Raw genomic sequence first — 22,026 nt, forward strand, 5'->3', positions numbered from 1 at the left:
CATATTGTTGTATTAAATGAGATAAGTTTTATGTTTACATATTTAAGCATTGGCTTCTTAGACTATCAGAGATAGCGGTGGTGTTCTAGTATATATTTTGATTGCCCAAATTTCTTCCCATTTAGTTGTCCCACTGTTTTAATCTATGTAATACAAGCATTTAAACCATATGTTGCACATTTTTATGACAGTTGCTAAAATTCTGTCATATTAGAGTTTAGGGCGTGTTTTTACAAAGCTGCCAATACTTTGTTATATGGAACCTAATTTAGGATTCCATGTTTATTGTGCATTTGTTTATCCTTTGTTGGGAGTTGCATGATTATACATGAACAATTATTGTTGTTTATATTTATTAGAGTACTGCCAATATATATTAGTTATTTATTTATTATTCATTATTATTTTATGCATGCGATTTGCACTTATATATGGTTTTTAGCTATATGTTCTTTTTAGATACACTGTTTCTTTAATTAGAACTTTGAGGTCTACCAGGAAGTGATGTCATTTGGGAGGTAGATTTTCAGTTCTTTTAGTATTTAAACTCAGATTTAATGTTCAGTTCTTGTTTGATAAAGTCTCCTGAATTGTATAATAGAGACGAAAGCGCTTATTATTTTACGTTGGTGAATACTGATAATCGTTTTTATCCTAATAAAGGATGGTTTTTACCATTCTGCATTGGTATATACTTACCAATGGAATCCATTCCATTTTTTCAATTTACTTAATATTTAGATGGAAACAAAAAGGTTGCAAGGCATAAAAAATAAATTACTTTTTAAATGCATTACTGGAATGCCAGTCAAAGTCAAGTATAAGAAAAACAAGCAGCACTCAGCTCAAACCACTTCTCCTTGCACTGCAGCTCTAATTATAATTTATATTTAGCTTTATAAAAGTACCAAGTAACATGCTGAAGGTAGCAGTCTCTGTGATATCCCCACTTGTAAAAATGTTTCTTATCCAAAAAAGACCTGCTGCCTGACAACAACAATTTACTTGTTTCATGGGGAAAACATGGTCAAAGCAAAAAATGAACAGCAAACAAGAAACAAGCTCAAGATAAATTGCTTAAAGGATTACTGTACAGGTAATGGACCACACATGATAGATTAGTATTCTGTTTAGTTTACGGGTAAATCCTGCAAAGATGACTGCAAGTCTCCAACAAAGGTAATGAGCTTCTTAAAATAATGTAATCTTGTCCTTTATTACAAATATTGTCATATGCATTTCAATACCCAAGGCTTATACATTATCTAGTTATGTAAGTATTTTCTGCATGGCAAGAACAAAAAGGCTTTCAATGTTGGTAATTCTTTAACAGTATGCTTATTAAAGCTTACTTGCATCTTACAATCTCAGACAAGCTTACCTGATGGTCATGAAAGCACTGCTACTTAAACACAGAGCAACGGGCACTTTCTGAATAATAAGAAGCATAAATCAACAGCATAAAAATATGACAGAAAAACAGAAAATTCTGCAAAATCAAGCAAGAACAGATGAAAAGCCACTGTAGTACTTGTGATAACCTTGGATGGAGGGATACTCTGCACAATTATACTGCATAACTGCTCCTTGCCTTGCTTGGACACATCTAGAGTCACTACATGGGAGAGTGGGGTGCAACAAGTATGTCACAATTTGAAATGTCTCTGGCTGACTGTGATGGCCCTGACACATTTGTCATACCTCTCAACCTCGGAGCAAGAAATCTGGACAAAGCCATACATAGAAGTGTTACAAAGGCCCCAAAATAAGGACAATATTTAAATATTGCTCTTATAAACTTTCTAATAGAATAGTAGGTCTTGCATTAGTATGAATTTTTTGAAGGGTATGAAATCTGAAACTCAAATGTCTATCATTATTTTCTAACTTCACTCTTTAATTATTTGCCACTAATTTGTCAGAAAAGCAAAAATTTATGAAAAATGGACAAAAAATGTGATGCAAAAACATAAAGTAGCCACACAATACCAGCTGGGAACCTGTCAAAGAAAGGATGTTTTTTAATATTAGTACTGTTAACTTGAGCAGCTGACAAAATAAACAAATCTACATGCATTTCTGAAATAAAAGTAATCTATAACTCTGAGTATTACAGTTATTTATTAATTGTAAACCCTCCACGTCTTCTTCCAAAATTGCCATTTTGTGGAAGGATTATTAGAGGGAGAGCAGCATTTTGAGCCAAAATTGGGGACAGTTGAGAGGTTTGGATATGCCTAATTCTATAAAGCAATTTATTTGCACTCACCTCTCAACCTGTTAACGCAAGAAATCTGGACAAGGCCAAATATATTGGGGGAACATACAAACAGTACTAAATATTGCTCTTGTATAAACTTAGTTGATAGAATAACAGGTCTTGCTTTAGCATGAATTTTTCTAAATGTTATGAAGTCTGAAACTCAATGTCTATTATTATTTAGTGACTTAATTCCTAAATGATTTGCCAGAAAAACACAAATTTTATGAGGAACAAACCAAAAATAAGAAGCAAAAATCTATTCATTCTGTGAAAATCTGGACAGTTGAGAGGTATAGTTCAGCCGAGGCTGTCTTTGAGTTTGCTGCCCTTCCCCCTCACAAAATCATGGTCGAATGGAGCCTCCCTCTGCAGCCATTCCAATATCCCATTACTCGGCTATTTCACCCCTTTTACCATAAACACTGTAATGTGCATACTGCTTTACGTCTACGATGATTTGGATTTCATTTGAAAGTTTTATTTTGCATTTTACAGCACAAACACTAAGACATCTGCTAAACAATGCAGTCTCACAATGAAAACATACTTAGCATTAAAACTTCTCTGCCCTTGAAACTCACAGTCATTGAAACAGCCTTGAAATCCACATTCAAAGAAAATACATTTGGCTAGTATAAAGATTAACTTTGGGCTGTTTTCAAATGATAGGCAATGTGCACAGAAGACATACATGTGTTGTGTGATACACCTTCCTGATTGTATTAAATTGTATTCCTTGTATAATACAGTACAGTTGTGAGAGGGTGGTTTAAATTTATTGTTTTGAACATTTTCCCAGTAAACAATGAAACAAAATGCATGCACCAATAATTACAAAACTGACCAGTTGAGAACATTTCCATCATAAAAGTCTACTCAAACTTCTAAAATCCACCAGTATCAGTAAATATGCACAATCTCTGCAGAAGTAAAAGTCATCTATAAAAAGATCTGTAACTATTGAAGAGGTTGCTGCTAGCAAACAACTTTATATTTCATTGTTTCATCTACAAATAAAATGTCTCTATATTTGCCAAAGAGGACATTCTCAGTACGGCAAAATCCTCCTCCTGTGAGAGTAGAACCCATAGCCTTCTGCATCAAAAGTAAGTACACTACCTGTTGTGCTATTAACAATGCAAGCAGCCTTAGCGTAAGCAGCACTAAACTTCTCTTCCCCTGCAGCTCTCAGCTCCTTGTAAAATCTACTCGACACTCAACTGTATCTCTCAACTTCGCAACACAAGAAATCTGCAAAAAGCCAACATTTATTGGGGGATACAAAAGCCCAAAAACCAGGGACACATTTTAAACATTGCTTGTATAATCTTGGAAAGTTGCATATAAAATACTGTGTTACCACCATACATTTCACTGCCAAGACTTGAATCCAGGACCCTGTGCAAAACAGTCAGAGCAACATACCACTATGCCAAAAAAAACTGTTTTTATGAAAGAGAGGATGACTGAAACTTAAATGGTTAACATTTAGTGAATTCAGTTCTCACCATAGCTGTCAACCTCTTAGCACAAAACACCTGGACAAAGCCAGTAATGGGGGAATACAGCCCTCAAACATATTCAGTGAATTCAGTTCTCACCATAGCTCTCAACCTTAGTACAAAAAACCTGGACAAAGCCAGTAATGGGGGAATACAGTCCCAAAAATAGGGACACATTTCAAATATTCATCTTATAAACTTTGAAAATTGCTAGAATAAAAGGTTTTGTGTTACTATGTACCTTCTGAAGAATATGAAGTCTGAAATTCAAATGCCTGCCAATTTTATATTTGTTAACCAGGAAAGTCTGACTTGGAACAAAAGCCAATTTTCAGCAGAGGCCCGGGGAGAAATAGTGCAGACACGTGTCTTTGCAACATGGGAGGACACCACAGCAAACCCACACACAAACACAGGCAGACTCAAACAGAAGGCACCCCAGCCAAGAATCAAACCAGAGAACCTCTAGCCATGAGGTAACAATGCTACCACTGCACTGCACCGTCAACTATATAAGGAATTAAAAATTCAGAAACCACAGATTTTATTATGAACAGAACAGAATATGAGGCAAAAGTTTCACAGATGGTGGGGGGTAGGGAATTCAGGCTCTTATTACCTGATCCCAGGGTATAGGGTTTAAGCCTGAGGTATTCTCTAACCACCACCAGCAGGTAAAATGAGTTCTCTCTATAGCCACCAATATAAATCAACTGGGGCATTACACACACACGCACACACACACACACATACACACACACACACACACACACACACACACACACACACACACACACACACACACACACACCAAAGCTAAGCTATGTGAGTATGGTAATGTACATGCAATGATAAAATCCAAAGCTGGCTCTGCAAAAATAAATCCAAGCTTCGATGACGTAAAAGTCCAAAGGTGGGTCTGCAAACATAAATCCAAACAGCTTCATTCATCCTCGTCTGTGTTCACATGTGTCAGAATGCACACTTCTGGTTGCCTGGTTCCTGTTTGCAAGTGTTCCAAGACTGTTCCCAGACCTTGCAGTCCAATTCCCTTCCAGTCTATGCGGTTAGTACCGCATAGACTTCTGGGACATCAGCAGTCTGCTGCTTTCTTCCTGAATCTGGACTGGTAAGGCAGCAGTCTGGATTCACTTTCTATGTGAGGAAGTTATTGGATATTGGATTGTACCATTGTGGTTCACAGTTGGGGGGGGGGGGCTGCAGTCCAATATCACGAGCAGCTACTGTCTTGTCTTTTGTTATTCATGGCTACCATGACTAGTCTTCTCTGATTTGTCTTATAATGTAAATATTTGTGAATACATCATAGGGAAGGCTGAGCTTATGATGTTCAAAATGCACTGCATCCTTGTTTTAAGTTTGCTGTTATACCATCTTGTTTCCTTTAACGGCTGTGTAATTAAAAGGTCAGCCTGACAAATGTCTTATGCACAATAAACTGGCAATATATCTGACCATTTCAGAGTGCTTGTTTCTCGTGTCAAAGAAATGTATAACAGGCCATGGTTCTTTGTTTTCGCATATTCATCCCTGGTTTGGCACCTATCTCTCTATTGGACACAGCCAGCCTGTAAGTGGTTCATCTCCCAGGACCCTGCTTGTAAATGTTTCATCTCCTAAGCCCCTGCTTACACTTATCAAGGGTGCCAGAGCTCATCGGAGATTTGGGATGCATGGCTAGGCTTAAAAGGCCTTTGTGGCTGTTAGCTTTATACACACCTATGAACCTCTCCAATTTTTTACTGTCACTCTGATTGCACAAGCTGATATTCAGAGCCATTTGTGATGTATGCAGGGTGAGCACAAGTTGTTTTCAGTACTTTGCAAGACCATTTTGATTCATTGCCCCCCCTCACCCACTACCCAGAATAACCACTCTGCTGTCCAGGCCATGAATTTCAGAGTGCCATATGTAAGAGATGCAGTACTGTGTGAGGCAGCAGCCATGTAAATGACCTTCTCATCATGTTGGTAGTTGTAGTAATTGCATAGTTCATGATTCATAGACACCTGAACTATGCATGTGCAAGACATGGCATGTTCCAAAGGTTTTAAGTTTGTGCTGCATTCTCGTGAGAGACATTTGTACCTTCCAGTGCTCTGAAAATCTGCAAAGTAAATCAGAACCACTTCACCCTGCACAGATACGTTCTTTTGTATGTGAATGAGTGTAACATGTATATCGTGCATGCGTGGTGTGTCCCTCTCTCTCTGTCTCACTCTCTTTGCAGACACCCTCAGATGTGGAGGTCAGTGCTTGTATCTGTGCATTCATCTTTATACCTGCTCTACTGTACATGTGATAGTGTGTTGCATAGTTGTTCAAAGTGCGTAGCAGAGCATTTCATAGTCACCCAAATTCCCAAGTAATGAGGTGTTGACCTTTAGGGAATCTGGGTGAGTATTAGTCAATGCATAGGATTGGTATACAAATAAGATCATTAGTGCAGGGCAATTTGCCCTACACTGCTACTGACTACGAATACCAGCCATTATATTAAATTAACTGGAAAGTTTTACAATTTGATTATACTTTTATAAAGCATTTTACCAAATACTGTCACTTTCTGTTATAACAATGTCAGAAGTCTTCAGAGCTAGAGTGCAGCTAATAATTCCTTGTCCCAAAGGACATCACAAATTAATGGCATTTATAAACAGTGTGAATTTGACATTTGTTACTACTATGTTACTAAAATTTAATAAATTGTTTTCTAGTCCTGAGGAGCTTTTCTCCCCGGGTCTCTGCTGAAAATGAGCCAAAAGCTCAGCCAGACTAACCCGGTTAACAAATGTAAAATAAGTAAATAAATAAATTTGTAAATATTTTCTTGAGATAAAAAATACAGCATTAATAATCACAAACATGTTGTAAATCACTATGAATCTGTATACGTAATAAAACCGTGTATGGCATTAAATATGTGATTGTAATCCTTCCTAACAAACAGTACACTGGACGAGAATAAAACAACTCAAAACTTCATTTATGGAGAATTTAAGGGACATGGCAGCACAATCTTTCTCTGTCCTACGCCAATATATAGCCTTTGTTGTAGTTAATGTCATAAAGAGCTGTGCATCAGTTCCATTTTTGTTATTTTATTAGTCACCATTCAAAATTTACTCTTGTTGCATTCTGTTAATATTAAGTTATTGATAAATTATTTTGTTTTCTTCACTCTGATTGTTCTTTTTTAACAACATATCCAAAACTTGTTGCTTCTAATCTTCACTGTCTTTTAGGTCTACTTCTATTCTTCCAGGTACCTTACCCCATTCTATTCCCTTTCTACAGTGAGACAGTCACTTTCTTAAGGACCATTGTCAACCAACGTGAAGTGTCCAGTATTAGACCATCAGTGTCCTTATCCCTGAACTAAGTCAAGTTGGTGTGGTCAGTGTCCCTGAAAGTCTGAAGACTCAGGCTCCATCCTGAAACTTTGTCCTGAGGTTGACTTTCTTGGATCTAAGGAATGAGTCCTAATTAAGGTCCTTCATTTAGAAGCCACAGACTTTGTGAAGAAATACATACATCTCTTCTGACTCGAGAATTTTACATCACTCATGAACTAATCTGTCTGGTCTGTCTAAAACCAGGTGTGTTCCTCATAGTAGGGTAAAAGTAACCTTATTACTGCACCTGAAAATGCACCTTTTAATCGTATCACATCTGAGAAAAAATCATTTCTGGATATTTTGTCCTTCCATCCTTCACAAAAATCCTCCTTTAATTTACAAAAAAGCCAAGTCTTACACTCTAAAGAACAGGCTAGATTTTGTTACATATTTTGGGAATGACAGACCTTTCAGTAGCTTACCAGCAGAGCAGAAAGTCCAAACACATTGTTACCTCAGTTCTGGTTTTGGGTTTTTCAGGGACCGGTAATTCATAATTTAGGAACTATCTAAGTTTTATTGCATTTATTTATTTTTGTTTCCTAATTATGAAGTCAAGCTGATTATAATTTACTCTGGAGATCTGAGGAGAAAAGCGGCAGATATGAAAGATTTATTTGCAGGAAACCTCTGTTTCCTCCCCACATCTTAGGTAAGTTCTGTTTTATTTCAACTAGCCTCCTAGGTGTGCACTTGGCAAGTATGTGAGTATATGTGTAGCATACATGAGCTGGTATAGTCATCAAGATTACTTGGTGCTTGCTGGGATAGGATACAGATACCCATGACTTTGAAATGGAAGAAATAGAAGCTGAATGTGGATGGATGCATAGAAGTAGGGATGAAAGCAGATTATCAACAGCAAGTAAAAGTGCAGTTATTGTAGGGAATCAGCTAGGTTAAGGAACTGGGACCCAAACTATCCCACTAAAAATCACATTATAGCAAGCAATCTGCAATTATAATTGTAGACAGAGACAACTATGCAGTCAACGTTCAAATTTAAATAAATGGTGCTAGTGTCCTTTGTAATGCAGTCATTTTGTGTAACATTTGTGTAAAAAACAACTCTATTAGCTACTGAACTGTAATTAAAGTTTTGAAACGTGGAAAATAAATCTAAGATGACTTCCCTGCTTAGGCTAGTAGAAGCATATCAGCATCAAGCAGGAATGGAAATCAAACCGCAAGTGGATAAAAATCAGGCAGCAACTGAATGTACCAAAAAAACAAAAGAAAGAATATACGGTGAAGGACCAGATGGGAAGACAAGAAATGTGGAAAATGCATAAATATAGTTCTGAGTATAGAAAACTTCTGGAAGAGCCTCATGTTGATCAGGAACGAACGCAGGAAAGGTTAAGGAGAGGCAAATTCAAACCAAGAGATAAAAGGTTAATATTGGCAGTACAAGAGAGTGGGCTACACACACATTGATTTACAAAGTCCATTCAACATGTGGGAGAAACGACAAATGTAGGTTTTGTAAAATAGAATTGGAAACAGTTGCACACCTCATTGCTGGTTGCGCCATACTAATGGCAGAAGGACTGTATACTGAAAGGCATAATAATGTGGTGAAGCTGTTGCACTGGGGATTGCGCAAACATTATGATACTGAAGTGGCTGAAAAACACTAGAAACATGAGCCACAAAGCATCAAAAATAATGATGAAGTTAAATCACATGGGATCATCCATTACCAACAGTTCAAAAGACAGACGCTAGAAAACCAGATATAGCGGTCCAAGAAAAGAAAACAAAAGTAGCATTGATCACTGAAATTGCCGCACCTAGTGACAAAAGTGTCTTGTGTACAGAGAGAGAAAAGTCTTAAAATATCAGGATTTGCAAGCAGAAATGAGAGCAATGTGGAAGAAAGATGCCCAGACCGTTTCAGTAGTAGTAGGAGCAACAGGTCTTATAAAAGAGAGTCTACAATCATATTTAGACATGTTACTAATACATGTAACTCTGTACGAATTGTAGAAGGAATCATTACTGGGCACAATGCGGGTGCTGCAAAGAGCACTTTTGGCTGACATCAAAGAGTGAAAAAGTACTAATTTCATGAACTTTAATCGTACTTTGACTAAGCAATGGGGTTCATTCCCGTCTTGGTTTTAGAAACCCAAAAGATTTAGAGAAATTAAAAAGTAAAAAAAATCTTTATTCCTTGGTGATGTAACTTGAGTCTGTCACCTATGATGTAATGCATACTGACCTGATAGAGTAATGCATTATATCATGGGTAAGTATGCATTACATCATGAGTCAGTGCGCATTACATCATAGGTGTAATGTGTACTGACCTGTTAGAGTACTGCAACATCATTAGAAAGCTTTCCGCTTTAACAAAGTCAGCCCTCTGATGAAGAACATAAAGATTCTGGATGTTGACTTTAAGCCAGCTATCTAGGATACATTAGAAAAAGACAATATGGTCCTTCTGTTTTGGTTATCACCATAGCCATGATGGTTTTACTGCAAGTCCTTAAATCCCAAGTGCTTGAAAACTACTATCATGATGGCAGGGACTCAAGCATCTTGTAGTGCATGTAGGCTGCTTTTCCAGTTCAAACTCAAATATGAATTTAGGCTGTCAGCTGCCACTCCTTAACCCAAACGCATTATTCAAGTTCGAGCATGGTAAGGGCTACCACCGTGGAGAGGGTCAGGTAGAGAATTTTAGTGTTAGGGAATGGGAGAAGACTTTTAGGTTTAGGAAGAAATTGGGGGTTCTAGGTTTTGAGAGGGAGAGTGCAAATTTGGACTTGGACTGTGAACTGGATGGAATTTTTAAGGTTACATTATGGTTCTGGTAGGGCTGTGCATTTTTATAGGTTCGAGTGTTGGGAAGGCTACATAGAAATGGGAGATTGGGCTAAAGGGAGTTTGAGCATGTACTTTTTCAAGTGACAGTGAGCATGTATGTTGCAAGCTGCTAGAACATGAGTACCTGTAGCAGACCCACCATGATTATAGGTTCATAGGTTGGTACTAGGCTATCAGCCCTAGGGCCTATACAAGCCTAGTCATAACAATTCCCTGGCTATTTCTTCCCACACTATTTACTTCCCTGGACCCCTGTCTAGCAGGGCGACTGACGTGATCCCTGGGGTGAATTTTCTTTCTCCCATCCAATCTTCAAGGTTACTTTTGAAGAGGGCCAAAGAGGCACTCTGCTTGACATGTATGGGCAATCTATTCCAGAGTCTGGGGAGTCTCTGGGTCAGGAACCTATCCCTCCAACATGTTTTGTTTATTGTGATGACAAGGTTTATATCCCTGGAGTGTGTGTCTCTGAGGGATTGGGATTTCTTTAAGTGTAGCATGTCCAACAGCTCTGGGTTTGACATGGCCTTGTATGTTAAGCAGAGATCGCCTCTGAGTAGACGATATGCGACAGAGTATAGCTGGAGTTTTTTAAGGCGGTCAGCGTAGGGCATCTGCTTTAGGCCTGTGATTCTTTTAATGAGGTATTTCTGCGGCCTTTCCAGTTGTTACAGATGTCTTGAGAAGTACATACCAAACAAGACGTTGTATTCTGTAATGGGTCTAATGAGGGGTGAGTACAGTGGGACAATGACCTCCTTTTTTCTGGATGAAAAGCCCTTAGTGATGAGGTGTGCCATTACCTGCAATGCTGTCCCACCCCCCCCCCCCCCCACACACACACACACAAATCTGGGTGAGATCTTGTCATTCCATTAGTAAATCTAGGCCTCTGCTGAAAGTGGGTATTACCCAGTCTGTCTTTCCCAGTAAACAAAGACAAATAAATAATTAAATAAAATTCATTGTCTTATTGATATTATAAGAGGGTAGTACAGATGCAGAATGTTGAGTACTAGAAAAACCTTTGTGATGTTTACGTGCCTACACGTGTGAGTAATGCAGACATTAGGCACTCAAAACAGAACTGATAAACTTTTGTAGCATATTTCTTTTAATTTCTGATAAAATACACCAGCAGTTACAAACTCCTCCAGAAGTGAAGATGACACTGTATCCAGCAACTGGGAAAAAATTTTCCTGATGAGACTTGAACCAGGCTGCAAATTAGAGTGTTATTCCATAAATGCAGATGAACTGTGAGAGAATGTACAACTCTTCATAAAAAATAAGCTGAAGGAAAATTTATTAAAATCAAAAATATCAAATACCAGATTAGATTTTAAAATTCTCCCAGAGCCATCAGCTGCTTTTAAGGTTGATGTGCCAGGAATTTGATTTTTCTGTTTATGAAATGCAGATCAGAAATGCTGGGAACAGAGCTGTTATTTATTGCCATGAATGGGGTTATTCATTGTTTAGAGTACTTGGTAAATGAAGCAAATGTAAGCGCTCACATGAAGTACTGCAAAAGCTACTTTACTGGGCGATCAGTTCAAAACCTCCTTTGCGTTGACTGCTGCTGAGTTTGATGAGTACCAAGTGACGCATTCCTTTCTCATTAGATGGGTAAGCATTCACATTTTTTAACTGTGTAAATGGGTGCACAGGAACCCCTCCCCCTCAGCTGCTCAACTAAAGCAGAGTGCATGTGGCATTGTTATTTTAATTCTGTTTAGGCAGATTCTGTAAAAGTAGCATGGATGACTGATGTGTGTTTCTTGTGGTTTCCTCTTCACAGAGCTACTTTGCTGTTTATACATCTGTGACGCTTTCTGAGGGAAATGTGTTTTGCTGGCTTCAGTTTCCTTGAATGTCTGGGTCAATGAAAAAAAAGTGTTCCCTTCTTGAGGTACAAGTTTGAAATTCTTTGTTAGTTTGCATTCAGAACAGAACAAATGACATTTGCTTACACAAATGGTATTACTACTACATATGAAGAAGTTTTCTTCTCCAACTTCTTTGTGTATCATAACGGAGATGCGTTGCTGACTTTATGATATCCTAAGGACAAAATGTAAGTGGCTTTAGATTTCTTTTCCTAGTTACTAGGTTGTTTTGTACATATTTAAATTAAAAAATGTAGGCATTAGTAAGACAGCTGACATCACTGCTCAGCGTTTCGTCACAGGGAATACACCTGTTAGGTCAGACTAGGGGATTAAAACGAATGACCAGAAAGCTTTGTACATTCATTTTCACTTTTCATTTCTTGATTTTTACAGAAAATGTTTGAATAAGCTAGTGACAAAATAGCATAATCACAACCAGCCTATGAAATTCAGGAATTCATTTAGTCAGTTTTGATATTTTCAAAGCTAAGTACCAATCTGGTGACCTTACCAAGGTTGCTATTGGCTAAAAGATGACATTTTCAAGTTAATGCTACTTTTTCACATGTACCATAATGCCATTTTTGACATAGCACAGTTAACTAAATTACATCCCAGCATTTTGGCACTAGATGGTCATGCATTTTACTCTTTTTTTTTTTTTTTTGTTAATTTTTTTTGTTAATTATTTTAGATTTCAACATGCATGTATGTGTAGAAATAGACTTTAAGTGGACATAAATCAAAATTCATTATACATTACATACCACAACTGGATTTTAAATATTGCTGAGTTACCATCACTGTGAAAGACAAGGGAGGGGGAATGGCTTCATATAAACCCAGTATTTAATTAACTGACAGTATAAAGCCAGTGTTTAATTAAGTGAGAACAGACTTTTTTATTTTTATCAAAGACGTGCCATAACACTTCTAAAACAGAACAATGTTGTTTCTGTTAAGCTATCTACAGTCTGGCTTGAGATCACCCACTGCTGATACAGAAGCAGCCATGTTGCACAGCTGTACTCACATGCTGCCTTATGCTGTGTACAAACTGCCTCCAAACATTGTCGACTTACCTGTCCCTCTCAAAGTTTACTGAGGTATGGTTGTAATGCCACTTTATTGGTTCAATATCAGGAAACGTTACAAGCACAGCAGCATTTCAAATGGTGTCTTTCCTGAAACATAGCAAGATGTGCCCAAATACCACAATAACGCAAGTGACAGAGTACATTATTGTACAGTTAATCCATGATTTACAAGTTTTTCAAAAATGTAGTCAAGCATTTGTTGTAGAAAAACCTGGGAACAGACAAAGGTTTACTTAGACTCGCTGAAGCTGTAATAGCTCATGCTGCTGTTAGCTCAAGGTGCTCAGCTCGAGGTGTTGTTTGCTTCTAGTGCTTTTGTTCACTACTTGTGCATGCAAAAATGTATGAGCAGTTATGTTGGACACCTGGCTATTGCGATCGTACGTTTTAGATCCAGTTATTGTGGAATTTTGCTATTATAATTTAGTAAATTAACCTGTGTCGAGCAGAAAAAAAGGCTTTGTTTTACTGTATTAACCCCCCCCCCTGGATGCACAGTAGGAAGGCCCACCCAAACCCCACCCAGCACCAGGTGATATGTCTAAAAATCTATGAATATTCATCTTGTTTTCTTCATCCACATGGATATTCAGCCACCATTCTGAGCCTGTGGTATACAGATCCTGTAAACTTGTTGTAATACCAAGAAATAACAGTTGTTCGGATTAAATAGTCTTCTCTTTAATAATGATGCAACGTGCACGCCCTGCTATAAGAAATGAATTTTAAAAATGAAATGAAAAAAAAGGAAAATGTGTATAACTTGTATTGTAGTAACTGTAAACGCTATACTGATCCTCTGATAGGTAATTGACACCTCCTTTATTATTACAGACAGGAGTATGTCATCCTCGAACGGTTATTTCTTTGAGGTACAAGTACAGCAGGATCTGTAAACCGCATGGACGGTAGAAAAAAAGAAGTTCAGCTCTCCAAACTACACTGAACAGTAGCAAAAGGTTGTACACAGCTGACGGTCACATGATGCATACAAGTAACCCTTTTCCTCAATGTAATGCGATTTCGGAATTGGTATATAGAATTTGGTGAGGCGGGGTGCAGAGGGGTTCACTCCCTACAAAACGAAAAACACTACATAACTTGATGAATATTCATGTAGACGGTGAAGCAAATCTGCATGGCTTGTCAATCATGCATTATTTGCATACACTAGCATGGTAATTTGGCAAGTCAGTCAATCAGGCCACACCTACTTCTGCACACAACTACTGGGGGGTTAGTTCAGAAAAACACTACCAAAAAATCTGTAATTCCCTTATATAAAGTAAATTACTTATTCTAATTTTACTTTTTTTTTTTTTGTTTGTTTGTTTATTGGTTTGATTTTTTGTTTTAAGGGGTTAGTTTCCCCAGGCCTATGACTAGTTTTCAGGGCCCTTTTAGAATAATGCCCTTCTAAGCTTTACATGTATTTGGTGCAGTATCTGCAGACTGGTGGATTATCAGAACTGTCATAAGAAATTGTATGTCAGTAAAAATTGGCATTTGTTTTTGTTTGTCTAGCCAAAATTCCTGCCTGGTCTCTGGCAAGCTATATGTGACACTTGGCTTATTTACACATTAGTTGGGTAAGTTACCGAAACAACCACCTGTGATTAAATCTGGCATCCCACCATTTTGTTTGCTGGGTTTTATTAGTTATTAGTTATTTATTATTGTGAGTTTCTGTTTAACTATCTCTGTAAGTCATTGTTATCAGAACTTTCCTGTCCAGGCCTCCATTGAAAATAGGTTTTACATCCAGCTGAAGAACTACATTAATCAAATAATTTAATTATATAAATGAATATGAATGAATTTATTAGTAAAATAAGCATTTTATCACAATGTTTCTGTACTACAGAAATTTATATCAAGTTGTCAAAAAAATTTCCAAGTTGCTGGGGAAACAAAATTGATTCAGTAAGCGTTAGATACAAAAGTCATATTTTGCTTACATAGATGTTTGAGTAAGTGTTTAGGAGGGTAGTGTTGTTTGCACTAGTGAAACTCTGAATTGTTGGAACTTGCAGTTGTAAATGTTTTTCATATGTAATTCATCACTTCTGGTTACTAAGTTAACACAGTTTAAACAATGCTTTTGACTGCTGTCATTGTTGCCACTTTTTTTCTCTTCTCTGTTGTAGTAAAGCAATATGAATTGTAACTAACTCTTCTCTCTGTTCTGAAGCTTTAGTGTGATCTGTTTAACCAGTAACTATATTCTGCCTACTGCACACTTTGGATACCATCATCAGCATTATCTCCCTTTTCCCACCTTCTACATGAGGTCTTTGTGTCTTTGTGTGACCATCAGCTATCAGTTCCTCTATTGATTCAGTGCCACTGTCCTACCTTCATCAGTACTCATGCCTGACTGCCACACCTTCTCTCATACAATCCACCCTTCTCTTTGCTGAACATCCTTATTTCCTCTTACCTTCTTCCTCTCTCTCATATTGGCTTCTGCTTTCTTGCACATGTGCCCAAACTGCTGTATCCTGTTGTCTTTTACCTTCTTTGTGATTGGAGCTACTTTGGATTCTGCTTTTGTTGCCTTCAAGTCTTCATTTGTCCCACTGTGTGTATCCTGCAACCAGTCTCAGACACTTCTTCTCCATTAGCTCTAGCTTCCTCAATTGCTGTGCCTTCACAACCCAGGTTTCTGTACCATACAGTAGTACTGGTTGTATAGTTTTAAACACCTTACTTTTTAGCTTCTTCACCATTCATCTGTCACACACTACCCCTGATGCTTTGTGCCAGCTGGCTGATTCTAGCACATCTGTATTTAGACTTCTCTTTTCAACAACCCCTCTCGGGTAATTGAAGCTGGTAACCCATCTGCTACCATGACAGTTTCACCCCATGTGCCATCAGTTTAACATTCTGATCCCCATCCTTTACTGACGTTCCTGTTGAGAGTTTGTTTGTAAAGCTTCAATGTCTGCATATAGGAGCTTTGTTGATCTGTCTCTATTGACCTCTTTGCCAAAGCAATCCATTGCCAGTATGAACAGCAGTGAATTCAGAGCTGAAACCTGATGCACTCCCATTCCCTCTGGGATGCCCTCTGTGAATCTGTTCCTGCTGGGATTCCCTCTGTGAGTCCGTTCCCACTAGGATCCCCTCTATGTGTCCAACTACTCTTTATATTTGTATTATCAGGTCATTGTACATAGCCTGCAGCAATTCTACTAATGTTTCCAGGACTTTGAGTCATCACAGGATTGCCCACTTTAGCCTTTGTGGGAGCTTTTCATATGGTTTCTTCAAAGTCCAGGAATGCCCATTTGGACACTGTCCTCGTCTTCTGCTTCTAGTTCACTCTCTGTCTCACTGCAAACATCACATCAGTTGTGCAGTAACAAAACTGCCTGCTGAAATACCTTGTTTGTTTTAAACTGATAAGAATTGCGATTCTGCTGGAAATCTGGTACAGTTTTCTTTTGTCTTTATTGCAACTTATGCTTAACTGCATTAAGGCAGAGGTGTGTAAGGTATAGGCACTGTTTTCTTCTAATAACGTGTTTGCTGGGGTAGTTTTTAAGCTTGGAATCCCTTTAATTGGTACTAGGATATGCACTGCCAGCACAATTTAATTTTTATTTCTTTTATTTTATTGCCCGTTTTAGTCATGACCATATTACAGTAAGTAAAGTAAGATATTAATGCATAATTCATAACACTGTTCATAAAAGACACACATACAGATGACACCTCGGTTCTGAGTCCTCAGATGCATACATTTTCAGTTTAGATAAACAAGACTGTACTCAGGTAAATAAAGAATTTGTGCAGATGCATCACCATTTAGCTTTTTGCAGTGGAAGAAGATACAGCTGCGTGGACAGAGCAGGTAGAAAGATCGTTCGTGTCTTTTGGCTTTTCCTGGTTAGGGGTCGCCACAGCGGAACTCCGGTCCGCTAATGATATGTTGTCAAATTTTGGTAGGGAGTGAGCTGCAGAGTGTGGGGTCTGGGGTCTGTAATGCAGAAAGCATTAGGTGTGTGAGTTTAAAAGTAGCGTGTGATGATAAAAGTTGCAGCAGGTGCATCACAAGGATCTCAGGGTACTTGAGTTGTAATTAACAAAAATCAAATATTGTAAGAAAGTGCAGTAGTTAAGACATGTTAAGTTATGCAGAACACAAAGGAACTGGCAAAAAAGATCCAAATATAAAAAGAAACTGGATGCAAGATACAGTCGCTACAGTAGACTGGTGAAAGAATTCAGTGCGTATTTTACAAACACAGAGAAGTATGGGAGTCTGTGATCATAGCCAAGCCTTGCTACCAAAAACGACGTAGGGCAAATCACCACGACAGAGGAGAAAAGTAAAGCTCAGGAGGTCAATCCTGATATCCTTTTCATGAACTTGCGTATGACCTGAGAAACAATTGTAATTGTTTGTAGTACATGGAGTTTTATTTCACCCACATACTACTGTTATTATGTACAGAGTGAAAGAAAAAAATGCAGGAGTGCTAAGTCAGGTTTGAAATTATAATGCGCTAAAGCATTTTCACATGATTTTATAGTACTTAGATATTTTCTCCTCCAAGACAGAGAGAAAAAAAATAAATAAATTGTAAGAGCACAGGTGATTTAGACTGAGCTTTGAAAGCCACAGGACATAGAGCAGTGCCTCACAGACAGTTGCCCAAAGCAGCTTTCACACTTGATCCTTTAACAGCTTTAAATGCTGTAATACACGTTGTGCTGACATGCTTTTTTCTTCTGTATATTGCAGCTTTTAAAGCTGTTTAACTTTACGATGTGTTTATGATGTTCATGCTGTAGTGCAAGGAAGGTGCTAAACAATGATGTCTTTTTCATGAATCTGGAGCAAAATCAGGAGACTTCATGTAGGATCATAGGAAGTTACTAGGCTATTGGCCCTGAGGCCCTTACAAGCCTAGCCAAGAATTTAGCCCATGTTACAAGAAGCCAGCACCCTATGCCACTGTCCAGCAGGGATATAGGTGGAATCCCAGGGGTATATTTTCGGTTCCCCATCCAGTTATCCAGGTTGCACTTAAAAAGGTTTTATGAGGTACTCTGTTTTACGTGGAGAGGGAGTCTGTTCCCTAAAGGGGGGTCTCTGGGATGCAAATCTGTCCCTCCAACAAGTCCTATTGATGTCACAGACCAGGGTGAGGTCACATGTATGGGTTACTCGAGTGGAGCTTGACTTGCGGATATGCAGCAGTCCCATCAGGGCGGGGTCTGAGATTGCTTTGTATGCCAGGCAGAGGTTACCGCTGAGGAGTCTGTAGGAGACTGAGTAGAGGAACAGGGCTTTTAGCCTATCTGTATATGCTAGATGTTTGAGGCCCTGGATTCTCTGGGTGAGGAACTTCTGTGGTCTCTCCAGCTGCTGCATGTGCTTTTTGAGGTATATGCCGAAAGGGGCATTGTAATGTGTTTTATAAGGGAAGAATACAGAGATGTTATGACCTCCTTGTCCCTGTATGAGATACCCTGACTAATGAGGTGGGCCATGTCGAAAGCTTTCCGTAGAATGGAGGCAATATGGTGGTCAAAAGTCAGTTTGCTCTCAGCCTGGGTGCCCAAGTCCCTCATGACTGTGATTGCATGCTTAGTGCCTTATTATCAATGTGATAATTTGTGGGGACATCATTCTCCCCAAAAGGGATGATGATGCATTTTTTGGCATTCAGTTTGAGACCATGTTTCTAGCACCAGTCATTTGTTTGGGTGAGACCCTCTTGGAGGATGTCCACTTCACTAGGGGAATTGATGACAACACCCAGCTTGCAGTCATTTGCAAACTTGTTCAGCCATAGCCCAGTAGATTTGGCCTGCACCTCTGAGAAGTATATCCCAAACAGCAGAGGCCCCAAGACCGATCCCTGGTGTGCACCACTTGTTACAGGTCTACTACTTGAGGTGGCGTTCCCTATTTTGACTAGGTGGGTTCTATCAGTGAGCCAGTTTGCTACCCATCTGGTAACATATGGATTGATGCCTGGTTGGAAGAGTTTATCTGTTATACCTGAGTGGGCAATAGTATTGAAGGCCTTGGCCAGGTCAAGATAGGCTGTGTGCACCGTCTTCCCCTTGTCTATGGTCTTGGTGACTGTCTCAAAGAAGTTGACCAAATTTAACAGGCATGACCACCCCTTGAAAAAACCAAACTGTGTGGAATCAAGTGTCTGGAGGTTAACAATGTCCTTGTTAATGAGGTCCATGATAATTCGCTCCATGGCCTTGCACATCAGGCTAGTTAGGCTGACAGGTCTATAATTTCCTGGATCGGTGGATGCTCCTCCTTTGTGCAAAAGGATGACAGTAGCTGTCCTCCACTCAGCTGGGATGAAGCCAGTACTCAGGCTTTGGTTGAATAGGGTGCCTAATGGTGCTGCAAGTTCCTGTCTGAGTTCATGTAGGATGCAACCTGGAATGTTATCAGGTCCCATGGAGGCTGTATTTTTTGCCTTTGAGAAAGTAGTAAGTACTTGCTCCCTAGAGATAAGGGGAGGGGGCAGGTACTTGGGATGTCCTGTTTTACTGATGGGAGGGACAGAGGAGTGAAGTTTTCGCTGAAGCCATGGACAAGAGGAAGATGGCACACACCACCTACCTTGACCTAGCCAAAGTCTTTGACACTATTCCCAACTCAGGCATAATAAACAAACTCTCCCAGCTAGGCATCAACAAGGTATGTTACCAGATGGGTAGCTAACCGGCTCAGTGATAGAACCCACTCAGTCAAAATAGGGGAGGCCACCTCTAGTAATAGACCCGTAATGAACGGTGTACCCCAAGGATAGGTCTTGGGGCCTCTACTGTTTGTGATATACTTTTCTGAGTTGCTTGCTAAAACTAGTGGTCTGTGACTGACCAAGTTTGCAGATAACTGCAAGCTGGGCACTGTCTTAAATTCTCCTAGTGATGTGAACATCCTCCAAGAGGGCTTTACCCAAACTAATGACTGGTGCCAGAAGAATGACCTCAAACTGAATGCCAAGAAATGCATCATTATTCCCTTTGGGGAAAATGTCATCCCCACTAATTATCACATTAATAACAATATACTAAACATGCAATCAGTCATGAGGGACTTGGGCACCCAGGATGATAGCAACCTGACTTTTGACCACCATGTTGCCTCTGTTGTACAGAAGGCTTTTTACATGGCCCACCTCATAAATAAGGGTATTTCATCCAGGAACAAGAAGGTCATAATATCCCTGTACTTCTCCCTTATCAGACCCATTACCAAGTACAATGCCCTCTTCAGCATGTACCTTGTCAAGCACATGCAGCAGATGGACAGACCACAGAGGTTCCTGACCAGGAAAATCCAGGGTCTCAAACACCTATCCTATACAGATAGGCTAAAAGCCATGTCCCTCTACTCAGTCTCATGCAGACTGCTCAGAGGTGACCTGTTTCTGGCATACAAGGCCATTTCAGACCCAGCCTTGATGAAGATGCTGCATATCCGTAAGGCAAACTCCACTTGTGCAACCCACACACAAGGCCTAAACCTGGTCTGTGACATTAATAGAACTTACTGGCAGGATAGATTTGTGTCCCAAAGACTCCCCTGTCTGTGGAATAGACTCCCTCTCCATGTAAAGCAGAGTACCTCTCTAGCTCTCTTTAAGAGGAACCTGGATGACTGGATGGGAAACAGAAAATATACCCCAGGAATCATACCTGTGTCCCTGCTGGACAGAGGAAACAGGTGCTGACTTTGAGGGAACATGGGTGAAATTCTTGGAAACACTTATAAGGATCTCTGGGTCAATAGCTTAGTATTATCCTATGAACCTTTCTGCCAGCAGGTTGGCTATATCTACAGGGTTTGTGTATGTGGTGTCCTTGAGCACCAGTTCTGAGCAGATCTGACCTTGAGATTGCGACTCAAAGTTTGCTTTGGAGGATTGCACTAGTGCTCTTATTTGCTTGTTCAGGCTAAGGAGAGATTGCTTCCAATTAGACACCTGCTCCTTCTTGGTCCTGGACGGCAATTTTTTTTCTTTTTGTTATAGAGTATATTTATTGTAGATGTCCACCAGACAGGTTTACTCTTCCTTGAGGAGGAAGATTTTGTCCTGTCTGGTATTCCTGATTCCATGCAGCTATATAAATGCTCAAATAGTACTTTGGGGTCTGTGAAACTGTTTATACCTTCCCTCAGGAGGTTGTAATCCATCAGCTTTGGAGAAGTTTTATTTGTTTGACCCTAGCTGGGGGGGGGGGGGGTTGGGGGAGATGGGGACTTTGAAAGTGACTACTTTGTGGTCGGATCTTACCAGGGATGATGACACTGTAGGGATGCTGCAGTGGTTACTCATGTTGGTTAATACCAAGTCCAAGATATTTTCACCTCTTGTAGGGGTGTCAACCAACTGGTCCAAGGCATTTGCATTGACAAAATCATGGAATCTCTGGGCATTTGTGTTTTGGCATGAGTATTTCTTCTAGTCTATGGTTGGATAGTTAAAGTTACCCAGGATCAGCGTAAAGGGTTGAATCTTGACAGATTTGAAGAGGTCTAGATAGGTGAAGTGGGCATCTTGAGTCAGAGTTGGAGGCCTGTAGCTAGCTATGATTTGAACAGGGGTCTTGTCACTTGATAACTGCACTTGGAGTATTTCCTGTGCATCATACTGTTTGACCAGCCTAGAGGTGTGTGTATGTCTTTTATATACATTGCAACTATATCTCCTTTTATTTTGCTGCCGACGGTTTGGAGTCTGAATGAATGATAGGATGAGTAACCTGGTATGGTTGGGGTGCTCTCCACAGCTTTGAACCAGTTTTCTGTGACTGCACAAATATCAGCTTCTGCCAGGGTTAAGAATGCTTGCAATGAGTGCAGTTTCATGTTTATACTCCTAGCGTTTAACAGCATGACCTTTAATTTACATTTTGATGCAATTTTCATGTTGGTAGTTTTGACCTCATGGCATTGCCTTAGAAAGGCACTATCGGGGAGGCAAGACCCTTTGCCAGAAGCCTGAAGCCCAAGGGAGACAGAT

The 22,026-nt window shown here is 39.4% G+C and overlaps 1 protein-coding gene across 3 annotated transcripts in view; it reads left to right on the forward strand.

Annotated features, from left to right (window-relative positions):
- CHST3 (carbohydrate sulfotransferase 3) overlaps nucleotides 1-22,026 on the forward strand; it is an 840,714-nt gene that overhangs the window by 581,613 nt on the left and 237,075 nt on the right. Inside the window, exon 4 of one of the 3 annotated variants that reach the window (XM_044056902.1) lies at nucleotides 11,822-12,097. The exons of the other annotated variants lie outside the window; for them this stretch is intronic. The gene's annotated coding sequence lies outside the window, so the exon portion shown is untranslated. The remainder of the gene's footprint in view (nucleotides 1-11,821; nucleotides 12,098-22,026) is intronic. 3 annotated transcript variants of the gene reach the window in all.

Source organism: Protopterus annectens, chromosome 14.part0 (assembly GCF_019279795.1).
Source record: "Protopterus annectens isolate FY-2018-M chromosome 14.part0, PAN1.0, whole genome shotgun sequence".
NCBI classification, from domain to species: domain Eukaryota; kingdom Metazoa; phylum Chordata; order Ceratodontiformes; family Protopteridae; genus Protopterus; species Protopterus annectens.